At 38.1% G+C, this 21,341-nt stretch overlaps 1 long non-coding RNA gene across 1 annotated transcript; it reads left to right on the plus strand.

Annotated features, from left to right (window-relative positions):
- The first annotated feature begins 2,071 nt into the window (after positions 1 to 2,071).
- LOC141349238 (uncharacterized) lies at positions 2,072 to 2,834 on the plus strand. Its single transcript, XR_012371696.1, has 3 exons — positions 2,072 to 2,293; positions 2,364 to 2,505; positions 2,706 to 2,834. It is a non-coding gene; the product is annotated as an uncharacterized lncRNA (long non-coding RNA).
- Positions 2,835 to 21,341: the final 18,507 nt, after the last annotated feature.

Consider the following 21,341-nt stretch of genomic DNA (forward strand, 5'->3'; position numbering starts at 1 on the left):
CTTTGAGTAAAATTATGGAAAGTTTTTCATAAGATCCTCTGGGGTCAATGTGTTAGCATGAGAAGCTTGATGCTGTCGGGAGAACAAGCACCCGTCTCCAGTCCCGAGTGCCTCTCAGGGAAAATATTAGATGCTGATGGCTTACGTTTCTTTCCCATCACAGAAAACCATCACAGGTTTAGCGATGCAATTAAAGTATTATTTTGTTTTGTTTGTTGATCACGAAGTACAAAGTAGATGAGGAAAACTAGGACTCCGTGTACTCAGCGCGTCCGCCATTGTGTGTTTACATTGCGTGACTGGTGGGCTGTAATATCAGAAATGGATTTATTGCGTTCTGTAAAAAAGGAGGACTGGCGTTTATCGCATTTTGGGAAAAAAGGGAGAAAAGATGACAGAATAACACGGCGGATATTGGATTTTGCGTAAAATTAAGAATTTACTTTTAACTACTGACCTGATATAATACTGATTTTGGCAGTAACTCATTTTTTTCAAAAATGGCGTTTATCGCGTTTTGGAACCAAACTCTTCATATATATATATATTATATATTAATTCCTCCCAAGGGTTTTTGTCCTTCTAGGAGTTTTTCCCATTGGGTTTTTTCCTAGGGGTTTTTTTCGTCCCAGGGAGAGTCAGCCAACTTTGGCTTAAATTAGCACTTTACTGTATAAGTTACATTATTAATATGCTCGCTTGTACGGTTTAACCTTAGCCGCTATCTCTACTTCTTATATTATCTATTGATTTTCTGTGTTCTCCTCTACATCTTCTCATGTAAAGCTGCTTTGCAACAATTAACACTTGTGAAAAGCGCTATATAAATAAAATTGAATTGAATTAAGCGAATTCACGCGTTTAAGACCATAATTTTTTTTTGTTACATACAGCAAACATCTCCTCACTATCTGCTTGATACCTGACCGCTGATCAAACTGTAAAAAAACACGATCTTTGTAGACAGCCCAGGCTCCACAAACGGCAAAAAAACATAGTGGCCAAACCTACCAACACGAAACATAACAATGTGTTCCAGCCAATAAACGACAAGAAGGATTTAGGGGTGGGGGTTGGGCGCGTTCATGAAAGCACGGAAGGGAGGGGCAGGGGGAGGAGTTAGCTACGCTCCATTTGTTTGAAAACACTTCAAACATCAACAAAAAGTGACGTTGCACAGATTCGCTTAGAGAGCCTTTAAGGTTGTTGCAGTAGGACCAATAGGGCTTTCTGCCTCCTGGATGCGCGCACCCTGTAATGTTTGTAAACCGGCAACCCGTCTATAGGTACCAAGAGTGGTCTGATGGGATACATAATTTCAATGATCACATTCTTTTATCATTGCACTTGTGCATGGTCCTACGGAACTCAATACAGTTATGTCAAAATCCTAATGTTGTTTTCCTATAAATTGTACATGAACTTTTCAAGTCACTTTTATTGATTTAATTCATTCAATGTTCTATTTTTTTACTAGTACCACTGTAAGTAGGGTAATGGAAATATTACATGCAACTGAAGGTGGGCCTTTCCCTAAACATGAACTTGTTCTACAAGCTTATTTGCACTTTGAGGCCATGACCGAACTAGACTACAGTTACAGTTGTGTTACTTGTGGGCACTACCCCAGTGTAGTCATAATGGACTTGCACAAAAAGAGAGCATGCCTGGTATGTTTACCTTTAAATTTGAGTTTATACGTTATAGTTTAATTGAAATATTCAAATATTTATTTATAACTGTATTTTCTTAGATCCATTCACCAAATATTTTTTTCCAATCATGACCACATTTTTTATATATAAACCTTTCATTTCTTGGACATAGATTGCATTCATTCATAAATAGCAATATAACTTAATCTAATCTAAATGTACCCTACTTTTAAATACTATGCTTTATATTTTTATTTTATTGATTGTAGTTAGTGAAATTGACCCCCCTCCTCCAAATTATGATGGCCATGTGGATGGTGAGAAGTTTTGGGAGGCAGTAACAGTAGAGATGATACAAGTAGGCTATGTCTAGCATCACTTTTCAGATATATACAGACTTTTACTTGTTCTTTACTGCAGTTTAGCTAATTTCCTTTTCATTATTAGGTGGGATAAAGAACCCCTTTATTGTGCAACCAAGCTACAGCTTTTGGGCTCCATGGATTGGTATTCATACTAGGTCATCCAACGTGGTTCTCAATACAGAATATGCTAAGCTTCATGTTTCACAAGACTCAACTGAGGATGACATACCACTTACAGAAGAAAGGCTTACTGATGAGCTGCTAAATCTCAGGGTATTGTTTTTTGTTTCATTTTCACTAATATATTCAGTTTTGTTCTCTCAATAATGTTGCCTTTTTTTAGACTGAGGAAGTAAGGGCTCTTTGTAAGGGGTGTGGAATAGATCACAAAGGATCTAAGATGGATTTAATCATATGGCTAAAAGAGAGGATGTCAAATCGAGTCACCTACAACAAGGTTTTTGAAAAAGTGTGGGGTGCATCTGGTAAGTCAAACTGTACAGTTATGTATTAAGGTAGCATAAAAGTCTTGTACAAGATACAAGTTATTGTTTACATAATCATTTTGCCCTTTAAACGGGGGTGAAGTGATTTTGTCCATTTTAAGCTGCGAGGTTTTAAAAATGTTTAGATACAAACATACTGCGTATTCATGGATTTTGAGTTGACATGTCTTTCACTTTAGGTGTCTGGGCTGTTATAACCTGCCCGTGTGGAGTTGTCTACTCTGTGAAATTCAACATCAGAGCAGAGAGCCCTCGCGATTACGCGGATCTCCTGCTTTCATGGAAACATGTACCAAATGTTACTGTGTCTACCCATTCACAGAAATTCTTTCATCCTTTTGAAGGTCGATTATTGCATCCATCTGAAGTATATCAAGTATATCAACAAGGCATCTGAAAATTACCTGGAAGTCAGCTTGCTGTGGCTTATCCACCAAAAAGAACCACCTGATCAAGATGGTCACCCTGTAACTGGTTAATGTGACCATTATGTTTTATGTGATGTGTTCCATCAGAACAATAGTAAGGATCTTAAGGATTCCTTAAGGAAGATTGGCCTTGTCCCGGAGCTTGCAGGAAAAAATAAACAATCAGACAGCTAAGCAATTCTTTTCAGATATGAAGAAAAATAACTACTTCCTGAACATGATGAAGCCATCATCCCATGTTTTCATGGCAAGAAATATTGTGCAAATAAGGCAATGAAACCGTTAAGACAACTTGCAGACAAGAACTCCGAAATACAGTTTGATTACAATGGAAAGATAATTTTGGGTAATATATTATCACTGTTTGCATGTAAATATATATAAAGTATGTGTGTAACATATAATGCTTATGTGTTTTAGGTACAGCCATGGCAGAGAGTCCTCAATCCTCCAAATCTACTGAGACTGCTGGAGTATGCAGTAGAATTTCAGGTATGAAGATGCTGTTGTGGTAGAAAGTTTAAACATATTTGATTGAGATGAAGTGATAATTCATATTGTTGTTTTTTACTTTGCTTTTTTTAATAGCTGCTGCCCTACTGAAAAATCCAGCTAAGACCAGCATAAGCTGGTGAGCTGGTTTTAGCTGGTCTGCAGCTTGGTTTAAGCTGGTTTTGCTGGTGTAGGAAGCTGGTTTTGCTGGTGTAGGTCTAGCTGTGTTTTGGACACATTTTAAGCTGGTCTAGCTGTACTTAGCTGGTCATGCTGGAATACCAGCTGGCCCACCAGCATGACCAGCTTTGTCAGGCTGGTAGGACCAGCGTAAACCACCTTAAACCAGCTACCAGCTTATGCTGGTTTTAGCTGGATTTTTCAGTAGGGTGTCCAGCCACCTTGTGAAAAGTACACGTCATAGTATGACTACAAGCCACAAGCCCTTCTGGGCAGTAGAGGACCTGCTTCCAAATAAAGGAGTGTGCGGCAAACCATTACCAGAACATCTTCAGAAAATGGTAGTGATTTGTTTTTGGATACAATAAAAATCTTAAAGGTAACAGAGAATGAAAAGTTTTATACCTTGTCTTTCCCTTGTACGTTTTTACATTCGCAAACATACGAAAAGTGCTAGACATTTGAACATCTCCGTTTCATAGAAATTCCTCCTTTGGAAATGTAAGCGAGAAAATGATAATCTGAACAACCGATTCATATTACGTAAAATGCCTCTCACTCCCCTCACTCTCATTAAATTCCCTCCCCTTCAAAAAAATCTGCATACATCAGGCCTCTCGCCTCCAACAGGAAGTAAATTGCAGCAGTGTTCGTGAAGTTCAAGGCGAAATAGCGAGTTGCATTTCAAGGTGTGCTCTTCTTTCTGTAAAATTTTGGTCTGTCCGTGTTCTGAAGTTGCATTCTTCTGAGTGGCAGCAAAGGCAGCCAATCAGCGTCAAGTGATGTCACATCACAGAACAAGGATAAATACGCCATTCAATCGTTCTATGTCACCTTTAAAACATGATCATATGCTGCCTTCACATGATTCACAGATTTTCCATTTGTGAACTGGTATTTAACTGTGTGTTGTGTTCAAGTGCTTTTGTTGTCGTACTGTATCACGTGAGTAAATTGCCCGATTGCTCATTACTAGGAGGTTCCTATTGACTGCTCAGGGCAGGTAACACCAAACCATAAAGGTATTTTTAAAACTGACATTGAGTGTTTACGCATTATATTACAATTGTCAATGACACAACATTGTGTAGGCTACAAAAACTATGCGCTAACAGTAGCAAAAAAACGTTTAGTACAATGCTTATCATTCACAGACTCTTGTGTTGCTCTCCGCCATTTTGAAAAACTCAAAGGTTATCTCATCTCAGCAACTCATGCATCAAAATATTCTACAAGTTGCCCATTGGAAAATACCACATGAGGAGGTGTTAATGTGCATTTTCCACATCGGCTTTTGGTATTTACCATAAATACCATAGGACGTAAACGCAGCATTAGTTTATCCTCTTTACTTTTTTGTTAATATTTTTCAGGTTGCACATGTGTTGGACCCCAACGTTGACCTGAAGGAACAAATTGTTTTTGTTGGCTCAATCGTGCTGTTGCGTTTCAATCTTTTGTCTTTAGGACTATCAGAAGCAACAATAAAATCTTTTTTTAGTAGTAAAATGAGATGGAAAAATATCAAAGGAACTAATTTTATTTGTTTAATTTAAAATGATAGATTTTGAACTTTTGCCTAATGGTAAAGTAAAGTAACAATCTAAAATATTTTATTGAAAACTGAATACATTTGTATGTATCTGATGATTGTTTCTTTGTTACAGGATGTCAATGTGTATGTTGCAAATTACCACATGGTAGTGACCTGGCTTCCACCACATCATTATTTCCCTAAGTTGTCAATGCAACAAGCAGGATTTGGATCGTACATTGACACATTCAGGTTATAGAAATGTTCAGAATGTGTTCAGAGATTACAGTGGTTCTGTTTAAACTGTAATCTTTATGTGTTTATTGAAAATGTAAGTGATGCGCATGAACAGTTATGTATCAACAAATCACAGATATGACACTTGAGATATAGAAAGGTTAATTGACATTGAGGACATCATGCCTAAAATCGTCCCCTTGGAATTATAAGGTTCTATCTGCGTTCTGAGCAGTTTTGAGATATTGAGCTTCAAAGTTTTTGCATTACATATAGGAAAACTTATATAGGGAAGAAGTCTCTTTCAAACATGAAAATAACAGGGACCCTAAATGTATTCTAAATATACAATATCAAAATCCTCTCAAATTTCTAAATGTGGATTTTTGGAAGGGGTCAAATGCAGATAGAACCTTCTAATTCTAAAACAACACTTTTCTCAAAGAATTATAAGGTTCTATCTGCCAAAACATTATTTAAACATTAAATATAAAATTAATGTTGTAACAATGTTTTAACATGTGTTAGAAAGTAACATTTTAATCCTTTCTATGACATTTAATATTTTTATTTTTAGCACTTTTATCTCTAAAAGTCTGATTTTACATTGCTCCTTTACAACATTGCTTCTTCCCTCTTCTGCCTCAGTTTCTCTACCATCCTCCTGTATATGTCGGGTTCATTACAAAATAGAAAATTTTGTTTTAGCATGTTATACCATTCCCTACTAAAAAATCCAGCTAAGACCAGCATAAGCTGGTGAGCTGGTTTGAGCTGGTCTCAAAACTTGGTTTAGCAGGTCTCCCAGCTTGGTTTTAGCAGGTATTGTTGGTGTAGTAAGCTGGTCTAGCTGTGTTTTGGTCACTTTTTAAGCTGGTCTAGCTGGACTAAGCTACTGCCACCTTAAACCAGCTAAAACCAGCTACCAGCTTATGCTGGTCTTTGCTGGATTTTTCAGTAGGATTGAGCAGCACAGGCTACAATCATTCTGAAATCATTTTAATACTGAGGTAACTGCTTTAACAATCTTTCACATGTTTACATTTTGACATAACAATCATAACTTACTGTAAACACACTTTTTTGGGTAGGATAGTTTAGTTCGTTTTTTCTGTATTTTTTATATTAGTGCTTGCCTCTTAATATCAGGAACTAAGAAGCTAGCACTGCTGGCTAGTGTGGTGTCTAACTATGAAAACAATCTCCTCAGCAAGACCTAAAAAAAAGACTGCCCCTACTGAAAAATCCAGCAAAGACCAGCACAAGCTGGTAGCTGGCCCTAGCTGGTTTAAGGCGGAAGTAGCTGGTGTAAGCTGGTCCAACCAGCCTGGCAAAGCTGGTCAAGCTGGTGGGTCATCTGGTCTTCCAGCATGACCAGATAAGTCCAGCTAGACCAACTTAAAAAGTGACCAAAACACAGCTAGACCAGTTTAAAAAGTGACCAAAACACAGCTAGACCAGCTTAAAAAGTGACCAAAACACAGCTGGACCATCTTAAAAAGTGACCAAAACACAGCTAGACCAGCTTAAAAAGTGACCAAAAACACAGCTAGACCAGCTTAAAAAGTGACCAAAACACAGCTGGAACAGATTAAAAAGTGGCCAAAACACAGCTAGACCAGCTTAAAAAGTGGCCAAAACACAGCTGGACCGGCTTGGGAGTGACCAAAACACAGCTGGACCGGCTTAAAAAGTGACCAAAACACAGCTAGACCAGCTTAAAAAGTGACCAAAACACAGCTAGACCAGCTTGCTATACCAGCAATATCAGCAAAAACCAAGCTGGGAGACCAGCTAAAACCATCTCACCAGTTTAAGCTGGATTTTATAGTAGGGTGAACTTGCCTAAACTTCGGGCTGTCGATCTTAAGGTTTCTTAAAAACTTTGCGTTGCGTGCCATAATCCTCACAGATATTGTGTGTCTCTGATTTTTCCTGTCGTCAAGGACAAAGCCGGCAACACCACATATAGGGACAGTTTCACGGAGCTGTCAAAACTGAAAACAACTTGCACTGACATATCTTAAAATACATCAGTGCCCTTCATTTAGCCTCAAAATGCACAAAAGTAATACTTTTAGTAAGGCATGTTTGTTAAATATTTTCTAATGAAACTAAATTCTAGTTCTGGCTTAAGCTAATCCCTGTCTGAGAAACCACCCCATAAAGTTGATCCTGATTGGTCCCCTTCTGTGCATTCGAAGTGCTGATTAGCTCACGATGATAGAACCTTATAGAGCCAACTTAGATTTCGATTTTGTAGATAGAACCTTTTTGTTTTTTTAATAAAACGTCCCAAAATGTACAAAACTTAAAATAAAACATCACATAATGTAAATAAGTTGTCACAGAGTAAAAATATGTGAATAACTCAATTTTGACAAAAATGTTAGATAGAACCTTATAATTCCAAGGGGACGAAATGTTGGGTATTGTTTTTCTTTACATGAACATTGCAAATCTCATTGACAGCAGAGAGTGGACAGAGAATACTGCCAATAGATTTGACGTGAAACATTTTATTTAATAATTTTATCAGAACTCAAAACATGACAAAGTAGAAATGCCTTAACCTGACTCTCATGCGATGTGAGACGGAACGCTGAAATGTCACTAAGCCAAAACCCCTCTTTAAAGTTTATTTACCCAACTAAATCTGTAACCTTTATATAACATAAGAAACTAGAATCAAGAGACAATTGGAAGTTTGGAGTGTTATATATCGACACATACTGCAACAAAATGGCAAGACCCAAGAGCAAGCGTGGTAGAAGCGAACTGGTCTAGTGGCACAGAGGAGGACTTTTTGCTTACCACAGAAATGCAAAGTATTAAAGACGCTCTGGATGGCGTCAACAGCAAACTTCAAAAACTGGACATGCTAAATCAACTCTCGTAGGATGTGAAAGACATGAATCATTGGAGTTCTACATGCCTGTGGTCAACGTCCTCAAACAAGAGAACGCTTTTCTAAGATCAGAGGTTAATAAAATGACCACTGAACTCCAAAACTGAACTCCTGAAACAGCACCAAAATGTCATTAGCATTTTGGATATACAGAGTCAGAGTATGTGAGATAATATAATAATCCATGGTGTGCACAAGATTACCAATTTACATACAGAACAGTTGATGAAAAAAGTCATGTAGAACATTCAACTTGTTAAAGCGCACCGGATTGGGAAACCCAAAGGAGTAAAAGATAAACCTAGACCCATCGTGGTTAAACTTGCTGTGTTGAAGGATAAATCTATTGTTATGGCAAGAGGTCAGGAACTGAAAGGATTCACTTTCTCCATCACGGATCAGTTCCCTCCGGAGATTATGAAGAGACGAAGGCTACTTTATTTAGTCATGTCGGAGGCAAAGAAAAGGGGCAAAAATATGCATCTTATTGTAGACAAGCTTTACATTAATGTAGCTTTATATCGGAATTCCCAGATGACTAGTTGTCTGGAGGAGACGACAGTGGCAACTAGTAACATGACCAGACAATGTAAACATTGTGCGATGTGATGACGTCGCACACAACTAGTCTATAGGCAACGAACCTAACATGGAAATAATTGTATTTGCGTGCCCACAGAGGTGGAGAAGAGAGATTTCTGTTTATTATGGACTCCAAATGGATAAAGTGCCTTGTTAGGAGGCCCTGGTCCTCATGGATCGGGTCTAGCTACTTAAAGTGGTAAATTTGAACACTATAAAGAACTATTTTCTCATTCCCTTCTCATTGGTTCCTAGAGTATTAAACTGTTGTATTGCTGACTGCTTGAGATCTAATCATAGTCTTGTTACACTGCTGATTAACAATCTGCAATGTTCCAGAGGACCGGGGTAACTTGAAATTCAATGTATCGTTTCTAAATGATGATTCATTCGTGATTTTACCGGAGGATTTGTCAAAGAATTCTTTCAAGATAATGAAAACTCCTTTAGTCCACAATGTTTTTTAAGCTTTTAAGGGGAGGTTTCCCGGACAGGGATTAGACTAGTCCTAGACTTAAACACTTTTAAGAGCTCTCCAAACTGAAAACAACTTGCACTGACATGTCTTAAAATACATCAGTGCCCTTTGTTTTACCTCAAAATGCACACATGTAATGTTTTTAGTAAGGCATGTTTGTTAAAACTAGTTATATTCCCTAATTAAACTAAGGCTTAGTCCTGGATTAAGCTAATCCTGGTCCAGGATACCGCCCCTAAATGTTCCTTTAGACGACATGTGATTAAGATGGGATAGATTAAGAATAAAAGAAACCTAAAACAGGAACAAAAACGTATTGATGAAATTAAAGAGCTACAGCAATTATTAGATAGAAGTTATGCTACTGAAATATAAATATTAATTAAAAGAAAATAAGATAAATTGGAGAGTCTTTACCATGAATGGGTAAATGAAATTATGGTTAGGTCACACGCTGTTTGGATAAAGAATGAAGAGAAGTGTACAGCACACTTTTTACGGTTAAATTGAAGAAATTTTGTTAAAAAGAATATTGTGAGTTTATACAGAGTCTTAGTCACAAATCCACTGGAAAATTACAGGAAGAATTTGAATATTTTAAAACTCTATATTCTAAAAATTCAATATTGGAGCCCCTAAATATTGTGAATGAGCAATATTTCCATTTGAACAATGCCTCTGTACTTTCTACTTAAGGTAAAATAACAGAGCAGGAGTTACTGGAAGCAATTAATTCATTTGCATCTGCTAAATATGCTGGTATTGATGGAATTCCTATCGAGATGTACAGAAATTAATAAAACACTATTAGAATCTTTTAATTTTTCATTTCAACAAGGTATTTTATCTAATTCCCAAAGAGAGGGAGTTATCTCAATACTCTTAAAACAAAATCCTGATGGGGAAATACAAAGATCCCAAATGGTTAAAAAATTGGCGTCCATTGACCCTGCTCTGTTGTGATTCTCGTATTTTACCTAAATGTATTGTTTTAAGAATAAAAATAATACAATAACATAATTGGGGGTATTACAAATAACAATCAAACATGTTTTATTAAGGGACGATTTTTTTGGAGACAAATAAAGGACACTATACATTTTTATCAGAACCATCAGGAACCAGGATTATTGTTCGTTGCTGAAAGGCAATTGATAAAGTTCAATGGAAGTTTATAAAGCAATGTCTTGGCTTTTTAATTTTGTGAATGACTTAATACAGTGTTTTGTAACTCTTTCATAAGCATCCTGTTAGTCGAGTGATCAATAACGGTCATGTGTCAGACACTTAGGGTTAGGAATGCGTCAAGGGTGTCCTTTGTCACCATATCTTTATTTTAGTTATTGAAATTCTGGCTATTAAAATTAGGAACAATCCAGATATACCACGTCTATTTCCAAACAGTCAAGAGATTACTGGCAATGTATGCTGATGATGCAACCTTTTTCATAAAACCAACACAATCCACTCTGGAAGGATTAATAAGGGAATTAAATACTTTTTTAAAAATATCCTGATTGAAACCTAATTTTGCGAAATGTAACATTTTGAGAATTTGAAAATTAAACGTACCAAACTTTATTTTAAACGGTTCCATTCCTGTTTAATGAATTAATGGAGAGGTTAATATATTAGGGATTCATCTAATGGAAAAGGCAGATAGAATTTTACAACCTTGGAGGGGGAACTCTCTGACAATTCAAGGAAAAGTAACTCTGATTAATACATTAGTTAATTAATTCCACAATTTGCCCACTTACTATGTTACAGGTTTTGTGGGGAGGAGGAGGACCTGATGCATTTGTTTTATTTTTGCCCACATGTGGTTAATTTTTGGGCCAGTATACAATTATGGTTAAGGTCTATGGATATTGGGGGGGGGTCAAGCTTGTTTTGTTATTTTACTCTAAATAAGCAAAAAAAAAAAAAAGGTATTTAAATGCAAACAAAAGCCTTTTTCATTACATAAATTATAACATTTTCAATAATTGATGTGATAGTAATCTGTGATGGTAAAGGTATGTGCTTGTTTTAATCCAAACCTCACAGGGAATCCCGAAGCAGATGGGTGGGAACAACTGTGGGATTTACATATTGATTGTAGGTAAAATTTAAAATGGTTATTGTTAAAAATTTTAAGTTATAATCTTGTTCTTTGTGGATTGTAAGTACACTCTGTACATGGCTTTGGGTCTTACACTCTAAAAACAAACGGTGCTATATAGCACCAAAAGTGGTTCTTTGCTCGTAATCATAGAAGAACCGTTTTTAGTGCCATATAGCACCGGTGAAGCACCAGTGAAGCACCTGTGTAGAACCAAATAGTGCTTTGTAGAACCATATGTGGTGCTATAGTGGTGCTATATGGCCCCTATATGGTTCTACACAGGTGCTTCACTGGTGCTTCACCGGTGCTATGTGGCACTAAAAACGGTTCTTCTATGATTACGATCCAAAGCAAGAGTTTTTGTGCTATATAGCACCGTTTGTTTTTTTAGAGTGTAGATTTGATTTTACAGAGGTCATGTCATCACAGTTTTTTAAACAGACATACATGATTATTGTGTGTATAATAATATTATTATTTTTTTTTTTCAGAATGACATGCCTGTTATCAGGAGGTGGTGGTGTGCTGTTCTCTTGGACAACTTCGATCCGCAAATATACGTAGCTGTTAGAATGTTCCTACATTAAACATTACTCTATACCAGGGCTATTCAATTGGCGTCCCAAACCCGGCCCCCGAGGTAATTTAATCCGGCCCTTTATGTAGTCTGTAAAAAAGACATCTCTATAAATGTAGTTGGACAACGGGCCCTACAGTTACGAGTTAATGTGCATGCATCTGTTTCATACAGCATGAGATGCAGAGCATGAGGTGACTGGCGCGAGCAGCTGTGTCACGTGTTTATATTCGTGCTCTGGTCTGCAACGCGAGTCTCCCCTGACCGCGCCGCGTCTCAAGATGAGATGACAATGGTGAGTTAAGAGACCACGGACTTTATAGCTGTTTTATCTTTATTTGTTGTACACTCTTAGAACGGATGTGTTAAAAACAACACATTAGTGTTGATTCTGGGCCAACACACTAAATGTGTTGTCCCAGAATCCACCCATCTCTGTGTTATTATTGAAACAACACATTTTGTGTTATTTTTAACACAACTTGTGTTATATTTTAACACAAAATCATGACAAAATGACACATAATGTGTTGAAATTACACATAATGTGTTAAAAGCTTAACGCACAAAGATGTGTAAAAAATTAACACATTCTTTCTAAGAGTGTATTTCCAGCTTACAAAACCACCTTTTCCGACAGTTGTTGTCTGATATGTTGGCTCAATGATGACTTGCTTATGCACAATGACATAAGATGTCTTAATAAAGGAAATGCATTGAAACGATTTTGTAAACTAGAGAAAAAGATCCTGCCGTTTCTCCGAAATTCAAAGCAGACAAAGGCTCAAATATTATGCGAGTCATCGTTCTCACACAATTACATGCAATTAAAATGAGTAACAGTTAATCGGCCATCGCTCAGCACTGCACCACTGTATGTGTACAGATGTGGCCTTTAAAAAAGTCTCAGAGAGCAGAATGCCGCAAGCACTTCCGAAATTCTGTGGCATTCTGCAGAATGGGTGTTCGGTGGGGGGGGCGCAGGAAATAAAAAAAACTGTAGAGGGCAGTCGTGTTTCATGTAGGCCATACTGACGACAATATGTGTGCTCGACATTATGCTGAGCAACATGACAGGGATTCTCGGTGCTTTGGCAGTACTTTTATGTCACATGCACGCTTTTTGGCAAACATTTGGTTCGCAAAGTTTTCTTTTGCCAGTTACATAAACAGTCACATATTCTTCATAAAAATCCGACTTAAACGGGGAACATTTGTCTTATTTTTTTTCTGGGTAGCCTACTTACAGTAGAAGAGACGTGATGTATGATAACTGAGTCTTATAACAAAATAATTTGCGAAGACCTTTGAAGAGACCGATAGCATTTGCACAATATCATTAACTAGTTTATCTAATATTACATTTAGTTCCTTTTTGCATCTGAACGTTTTTAATAGCTTGAACATTGTTGTAATGCGCTTTTCTGCATTACTGTACAGTACTTTTTATATTATCATGTTTTCCTTTACTTTGTATGAAACGCGTGTGCAATGGTGTTGAATAAATTTGTATATGTTATACTTTTGTAGTAAGTAAATAAAATCATATTGTAAGTGTAAATATTCATAAATTCGATGAGTTTATGAGGTGTTTGTCATCGGCAAAAGGCGCAGTTTCTTTGTGGCTGATTAAAACCCGTTGGCTATGGGATTTTTTAAAATTAACATTTGTTCTACTTATTATTTATTTATTTTATTTTTTTTGCCTACATTTACTAAAAAAATATCAATGTAAAAATAGTAAGTAAATCATAGTTCAAGTTAGGTGTAAAACGTAATTTTTTTTACGTTGATGTTAAATACAAATAATATTAATTTGAAGAAAGCAATTATTAGAGTTTTAAAAACTTAAATGTATAACTCTGACATTCTCATATATATTGATTAAAATAATCTGTAAATTAAATACTTATATTATTAAGGCGTATACATCAAATAAAATATGTACATTTTAAACAAAATATCTGTTCTATTTCTCGTCATTTATTTTTGTTTGTCCAACTAAAAAAAATCACATAACTTACTTAAAAAGATTTTATTAAGTTTCTTTAATCATTTATTTTAGATATATTTACAAAGCCACTGAATAATTTTTTACAGTGTGTACATTATGATCTTACGGTATTATTAAATGTATATAAATAAAAATATGTAAAACTAATTAAAGGAGATGCCATACACGGGCTCCATGTAAGCATACGTTCATACATTTTCTTGTTTGGTCCATGTGGGTTTAACACAAACGGTCACATATTCTTCATAAAAATTAGACTCAAATGCGCATCATTTGATTCATTTGTTTCTGTGCAATTAGAAGAGACGTGATGTAAACTGAGTCTTATAACAAACCGCTAATTCGTGTACAGAGGTGTAAAAAGTACTCAAAAATGTTACTCAAGTGAAAGAACAAGTACTGAGTGTAAATTTTACTCAATGAAAAGTAAAAGTATCTGGCCAGAATTATACTTGAGTAAAAGTAAAAAAGTACCACATTAAAATTGTACTTGAGCATTAAAAAAAGTAACAGGAACAGCTGCTGTGTTCGTGAGAACTTTGTGGAGTGACTGGGTCCTCCATCGAGTCTTAAAATACAGATAATCTGTCATAGGCCTATTGTTATCTGACAACTACTAAAATCCTAATTCTAGGCCATTCTAATATGGGCTACACACCTTCACAATTCACACTCTCAATTGAGTGATCGACAGCCATCTCTGGAGAGACAAAGGTTTCTTGCATGTCGGAACCCCCACTTTCCGCACCAACCAAACCAATAAAACCTGGGGAATCCTCTCCAAAGAAATACACAATCATGGTACTGTACAGGGAAGTTTTTGGGGGAGGACCCCCGCTTGTCGGGTGGTGTTTCTTTGCAGACAAATCTCTTTTTGCTTTGCTCAGGAGGTCTTTCCACTTTTTTCTTACATCGCTCTCTGTCCGAAGGCAGCCGGAGTCAGAGCAATCGTTGATTGCCTCTGTTATCTGTCTGCATGTTGTTTGTTTTTATGGATTGTAATTGTATTTGATTGCTTGGCAGTAAGTGTGTGTCTGTGCTGACTGTACAGCTCTATTAACTTTCGTATCTCAATGTCGGTGAAATTTCCTTTTATTTTTCTTTGCCCCTCCATCGATATGGCTAACGTTACAACAAAACATCGGAAGATAGTTTACAGCGTAACCTAGCAACGCACGGTACAGGTCAACAACACATGAACGTGCAACGCTAAGACCGGGCGTAGTTACGCCTAGGCTTAAGTTTGGTTAGTGTAACCAACGTTAGATCAACTCTAAAGAGTGGTCTTAACTAAGACCTACTTAGCAGTTAGGACCAGGCTTAGTAAAGCCCTGTTGGTGCAACCGGCCCATGATATATACCATTTTGTGTTGTCATTTTTAGGCTATAACACCAGTCTTAAAATGTAAGGGATACCAGAGCTTGTTTGGGTTGGTGGGACTGCTTGTGGTGGGCGCCAGAAAATTTCCCTTATATTCAAATCCAAAACTTGACAGGTATGGTTCAGAACAATGCACGTTCAGAGCAGTGCTGCGCCTGACAGGATTACTCTCTCCAATAAATGCATCATAGAAAAAAATTCTCACAAAAAAGCTCATTTATTTTAAAGCCCAATTTGTTTAGCTAACATTACTAACATTAACGAACAATGAATGAGCAATATATTTGTCAATATTTATAAATCTTTTTTTTGTTGTTATTTAAAAAATAAAACTTTTTAAGCTTTTTAGGCTGAGGTCCATTAATATTAACGAATACTTATATACATTTAACAAAGATTATTTGCAAAAGTTAAGTTAAAAAGATTTAAATACGTTTTATTTTTTAAGAGATATCTTGTTAACATTTTTTAACTTTTACAAAGCATTACCTTCCCAGCTAATCAATTTATCTGACAGACAGACATACAGGCAGACAGATAGATAGATAGGAAATTATTTAAGATTTCTTTTTGGTTGTAGGAATGTTCTGTTGCATATGTAGACACCATAAACGAGCGGTTGTGAGAGGAAATCAGACCCGGCCATTTATATGGCGCTTTTCCATTGCATAGTACCCCACGGTTTGGTTTAGTTTGGGTCGGGTCAGTTCACCTCACTTTGGCGTGGTTAGCTTTTCCATTGAGTTTAGTATCACTTTCCAGTGGGATGGATTATAGGCGTGTCGTTATATTTGCGCTGCCTGCTGTGACATCATACAAGTGAGAGCGTTGTTGTATTTTCCCATACAGTTATTTATTTCTCAGTCCGCCACAAAATTAAAATTGACCACCACAAACAGATGTTTGCACATCGCGTTTATCACTATACCTCTGTCTCACGTGACAGTTTCTGTACAAACACCCGCGGCGTCAGCCGACGGTGCTCCGCGGAGCGTCATTTAGGTTGCATTTAAGCATATATAATGCTGACGTGCAAGTCTGGAAAAAACTGTTATGGTGTCACCGATTCTCAACCTGTGGATGTTTTTTCATTGCTAAATGGGAGTTCGGGAACTTATAGCAGAGCAGATGGCAACATGTTTGCTCATAACAGAGCAAGCTAGCATTGAGGTAAAGCTAATCTTTTACATTATAGCGATGACGTGACGATTCTCACAGACCAATCAGTGATCTACAGTGTTTTCGCGTCACGTTTGGTATCAGCTCGGGTCGCTTGGAACCCCAACCGAGGTGGTACGAAAAAAGTATTGGGTACTACGTACTGCACCCAATGGAAAAGCTCTTAAAAGTAAGCTGACCCGACCCAAACTAAACCAAACCGTGGGGTACTATGCAATGGAAAAGCGTCAATAGTTTCCCTGCCAGTCCTACAGATAGGACAAACTTGATAAACATCTGAGCATCACAGAACAGCCTTTCAGCACCAGTCAATTTTGATAGCAGGTAATTTTATTTTATTATGATTCAATTAATAATATGTTTGACTCTTTGTTACAAATGATGCATGTAATTTCAGGCAACACTGTCCTTGCATCATTTGAGCCCACAGTTGTCTTGGAACATGAAGCTGTGGTGGGGGCATTCAAGTGCTTGTACTGGCTAATAAAGCATGAAATAGCCCACCACGCCAACTATCCAGCCTTGCTGCAACTAGCTAATCTTTTGGGGGCTTAATTTAAGCTTCTTTTGTAAATGTTTACCGTATTTCTTATTTGTCTTATGTGATCCCTATATTGACAAGTAATTGGAAGTTTCTTGCATAAATTAATTCCTACTGCATTTACAGTACTTGTCAAGCAATTTTTCTGTCTTTTCAATTTTTTAGTTTGGCAAAAGCACCAACTATAGATCACATAGAATAATTAATGAAATGCTTGAAATTCTGGCAACTCTAAATGAAAAGCTAATATTGAGGGATATTTCACAGTCACAAGCCCTAGGCTTGGAGTTTTTTAAAGTATTAAATGTATCATTTGGACATATTAGATACTTGCGAGTAAGGTCTTCTGCCAATTCCTGGATTTTATTTTTTATTTTATTTTTAAACTTTTTTTTCTGTCATTGACTAGCAAGTAAAGGACACATGGTGGCTCTCCCAACATGAAGCAGTAAAAAACCTCCTAAGGGACATAACTGTTGTACTGGGTTCCTTTGGCAGACAAAGTAGAGACCCTTAAATGTCTTACTTCTAAGGGACTTTATTCATTCCTTGCCACCTATCGCTTCATTGCCGCCCTTCATCTGCAAGCTGATGTGCTCCCTCACCTGGCACTCCTCTCTAAGCTCTTTCAAAAGGATGATGTCGTGTTCCTGGCAATCAAAGAGCAGGTAATTAAATAACTCAGCTTAACTGCTATGTTTTATCTTGTTTATTTATTTTTGTTTATAAAGGGGACCACAATTAATCTTTTCACATGAGTGAGTCAATATGCTTATTTTTTCCAGGTACCTGTCACCCTTGCCTTAATAGAGGGCATAAAAGATTCTGGTGGTCATCAACCTGGCTCACACCTGAGTAAGTTGACTCAAAATTTGGAAGACCCTTCAAGACTTGGTGCATTCTGCATCTCTGCTGAACAGGAAAGAGGGAGAAGAGGGGGTGATGCAGGAGACAGACAGCAGTACTGGCAAAGATTTCAATCACAGGTACGATTATGATTAAATATAGCTGTTGCACAGTTTTAATTATACTAATAGTTTACGGACATTTTTCATGTGTTTGATGAGGTAATAGATCCATATTTGGATGGCCTCATTGACCATCTCGAGAGACGTTTCTGTGAGGTTGGAGTTGTGGCTGCATTTGGAATACTTGGTCCACAAGCAGCTACATTCCCTAATGACATTGCACACACAAAACTGAGGATACCGGTAGAGAAGTTTTGTTCCAGTGTTGATTTTGGAACAGTCCCTGAAGAATGGGCTTCTTCCAAGGAGCAAGTGGTCTCAGGTCCACTTAAGGTGACTTACAAATGTGACATTTTTACATGACATTATCATGAACACTGCACTGTGTTACTGTTATCATTTTTAACCTTTTTAAAAAAGAACACAGCTGGCAATATTGTCTGATCTGTCCTCAAAATATAAGGAGTTTGGTGTCCTGTACCCAACTATGAGTCTGCTGGCTTCTATTGCTCGGATCTGAATAAATGGGCCAGACGTTTCTGACTTCCCATATCAAAGGCTCTGGAAATGTTCATCCAGAAGCCCAGAAAGATACACTGCAGTGACAAAAGCTGCACACTTTGTGGATAAATTACATAATAATAAATGTTCCAATGTTTAGTTTAATGTAAAGTTCAAATAATTGTTCAGTTAAAATATTCACTACTGCCATTAAAAGAAACAAATGTATACCACGACTCCTTTAAGTGTTTGTGTCTGTGTCAATTTTCCCCAACCAACCCCCCCCCCCCCCCCAAAAAAAAGCTGTAAACCTAGGGGAAACACTGCAAGGGGTCTAGCCTCACATGCAAACAACCGTTTAAAGAAATTCTTTCATCCTTTTGGAGATTGATTACTGCATCCATCTGAAGAGAATATCAAGAAGGCATCTAAAAATGACCTGGAAATCGATTTGCCGTGGCTTATCCACTGAAAAGAACCAGCTGATCAAGATTGTCACCCTGTTACTGGTTCATGTGACCATTATGTTTTATATGATGTGTTCCATCAGAACAATAGTAAGGATCTTAGGGATTCCTTGAGGAAGATTGGCCTTGTCCCGGAGCTTGTAGGAAAAATAAACAGCTGAACAACTCTTTCAGATATGAAGAAAAATAACTACTTCCTGAACATAATGAAGCCATCATCCCATGTTTTCCTGGCAAGAAATATTTTGCACCATAAACATGTTGCACAGAACAATAAAGTTATGAAACAGTTAAGAAAACTTGCACCGAATTACAGTTTAATTGCAATGGAAAGGCAATTTTTGGTAATATATTATCACTGTGTACATGTAAATATATAAAAAGTATGTGTATGTAATATATAATGTATATACTTGTGTGTTTTAAGTCCAGCCATGGTAGAGTCCTAAATCCTCCAAAACTACTGACACTGCTGGAGTATGCAGTTGAATTTCATGTATGACAGTGCTGTTGTGGTAGATAGTTTAGATATATTTGATGGAGATGAAGTGATAATTACTGTTTGTTGTTTTGTCCTCCCGGAGACGCAAGATGGTGGTCCAGGAGGTACGTCGGGAGGAGGAAGCAAAAAGGTGCGCCCAACTGTGGCACCGGCAAAGCAAGGGCAATGGATGGCATGGGAAGGAGTGGAGAAGAGGAAGATCTCCTGAAAAGAGCTGTGGGAGGCAGAGGCATTCAGGGCAAGCTTTACTGTCAGGGCTGCCTACGATGTCCTGCCTTCTCCCGCAAACCTAAGCCAATGGTATACCGAGGACCCCGCGTGGCCTCTATGCTCAAGTCTAGCAACACTGAAGCACATCTTAGTGGTATGCAAGATCAGCCTCACCCAAGGCCGTTACACCTGGCGGCACAACTATCATTGCCCTTCCTCCCCCTTATCCCAGTGGCAGCCAACACCATTTGTTCGCGAGGGTGAGGGTCAAGCCAACCTCACCACCATAAGATCAGACTCTGGTCAGCGGGCAGAAACTTGAACAAGAAACTCTGCTTGCCAGCTGAAATTGCAGCCACCAACCTGCGACCAGACCTTGTTTTGTGGTCAGCCTCACTCAAGCTTGTCTACATCATTGAGCTCACCGTGCCCTGGGAGGGTGCTTTGGAGGAGGCTTATGAATGGAAAAGGCTGAGGTACGCTGAACTTGCAACCGATGCGCAACAACAAGGCCAGAATGTAAAGATACGCCCAGTGGAAGTAGGTTGCAGAGGGTTTGTAGCCACCTCAACATCCAGGCTACTCAGGAAGATGAGAGTGTGAGGAAAGGCCCATCGGCAGGCAGTCAAAGACCTCTCTGCAGCTGCAGAAAAGAGCAGCCAGTGGCTGTGGATGAAGAGAAAAGACTCCGCCTGGGTCTTCAAGTAAGTTGATGGCACCTAGGGAGTGAACCTGGGATGCTGGGATTCACTGCTGAACCCTCTGGATGTGTTGTGGGCCTATCAGGGAAACACCCAAGAAGGAGGGCACCCACTTAACAATCCAAAGGGTGCCATTACTCAATTGACCATCCCACAGAGTCTCAACGATGCCTCGGGTAAGTCTTAAGGGATATCAATAATTGACCGGTGGTGTTGGGTAACTGTGGCAGATAGTTTGCCATCGTTTGCCACTGAACCTGCACAAATGATGAGAGTGGGGCATCTGGCCTTAGTCAAACAGGTTGGCGTGCATGGTCGGGTTGCGGTGAGATTTTGGTGTTTTTTGTGGTCTTGTGTATTGCGGTAAATAGTATGCCATACAGAACCGTTTGCCACTGAACCTGCATTAACAACGACAGTGGGGCTTCTGGCCTTAGTCAAATGGGTTGGCCTGTATGGTTGGGTTGTGGTGAGATTGTGGTGTTAGAGATTGAGGTTAGGTCAAGTCAAAGATTTATGCACAGGGTTACGCGAAAGGGGCAACCTCAGGAGAAGCAAGGGCTGAGGAGTAGTGTGGCAGAGGGTCACTCAATTGACCATCCCACGGAATCTCATTGGTGCCTCAAGTATGCATTAAGGGATATCAACATCAAGTCCTATACAACAAATCTTTTCTTTTTATTAATAGCTGCTGTCCAGCCACATTGTGAAGACTACACGTCACACAGGGTGGCTACAAGCCACAAGCCCTTCTGGGCAGTGGAGAACATGCTTCCCGTGTGGTGCAAACCATTACCAGAACATCTTCAGAATATGGTAGTGATTTGT

Source organism: Misgurnus anguillicaudatus, chromosome 10, assembly GCF_027580225.2.
Source record: "Misgurnus anguillicaudatus chromosome 10, ASM2758022v2, whole genome shotgun sequence".
Classification (NCBI taxonomy): Eukaryota; Metazoa; Chordata; class Actinopteri; order Cypriniformes; family Cobitidae; genus Misgurnus; species Misgurnus anguillicaudatus.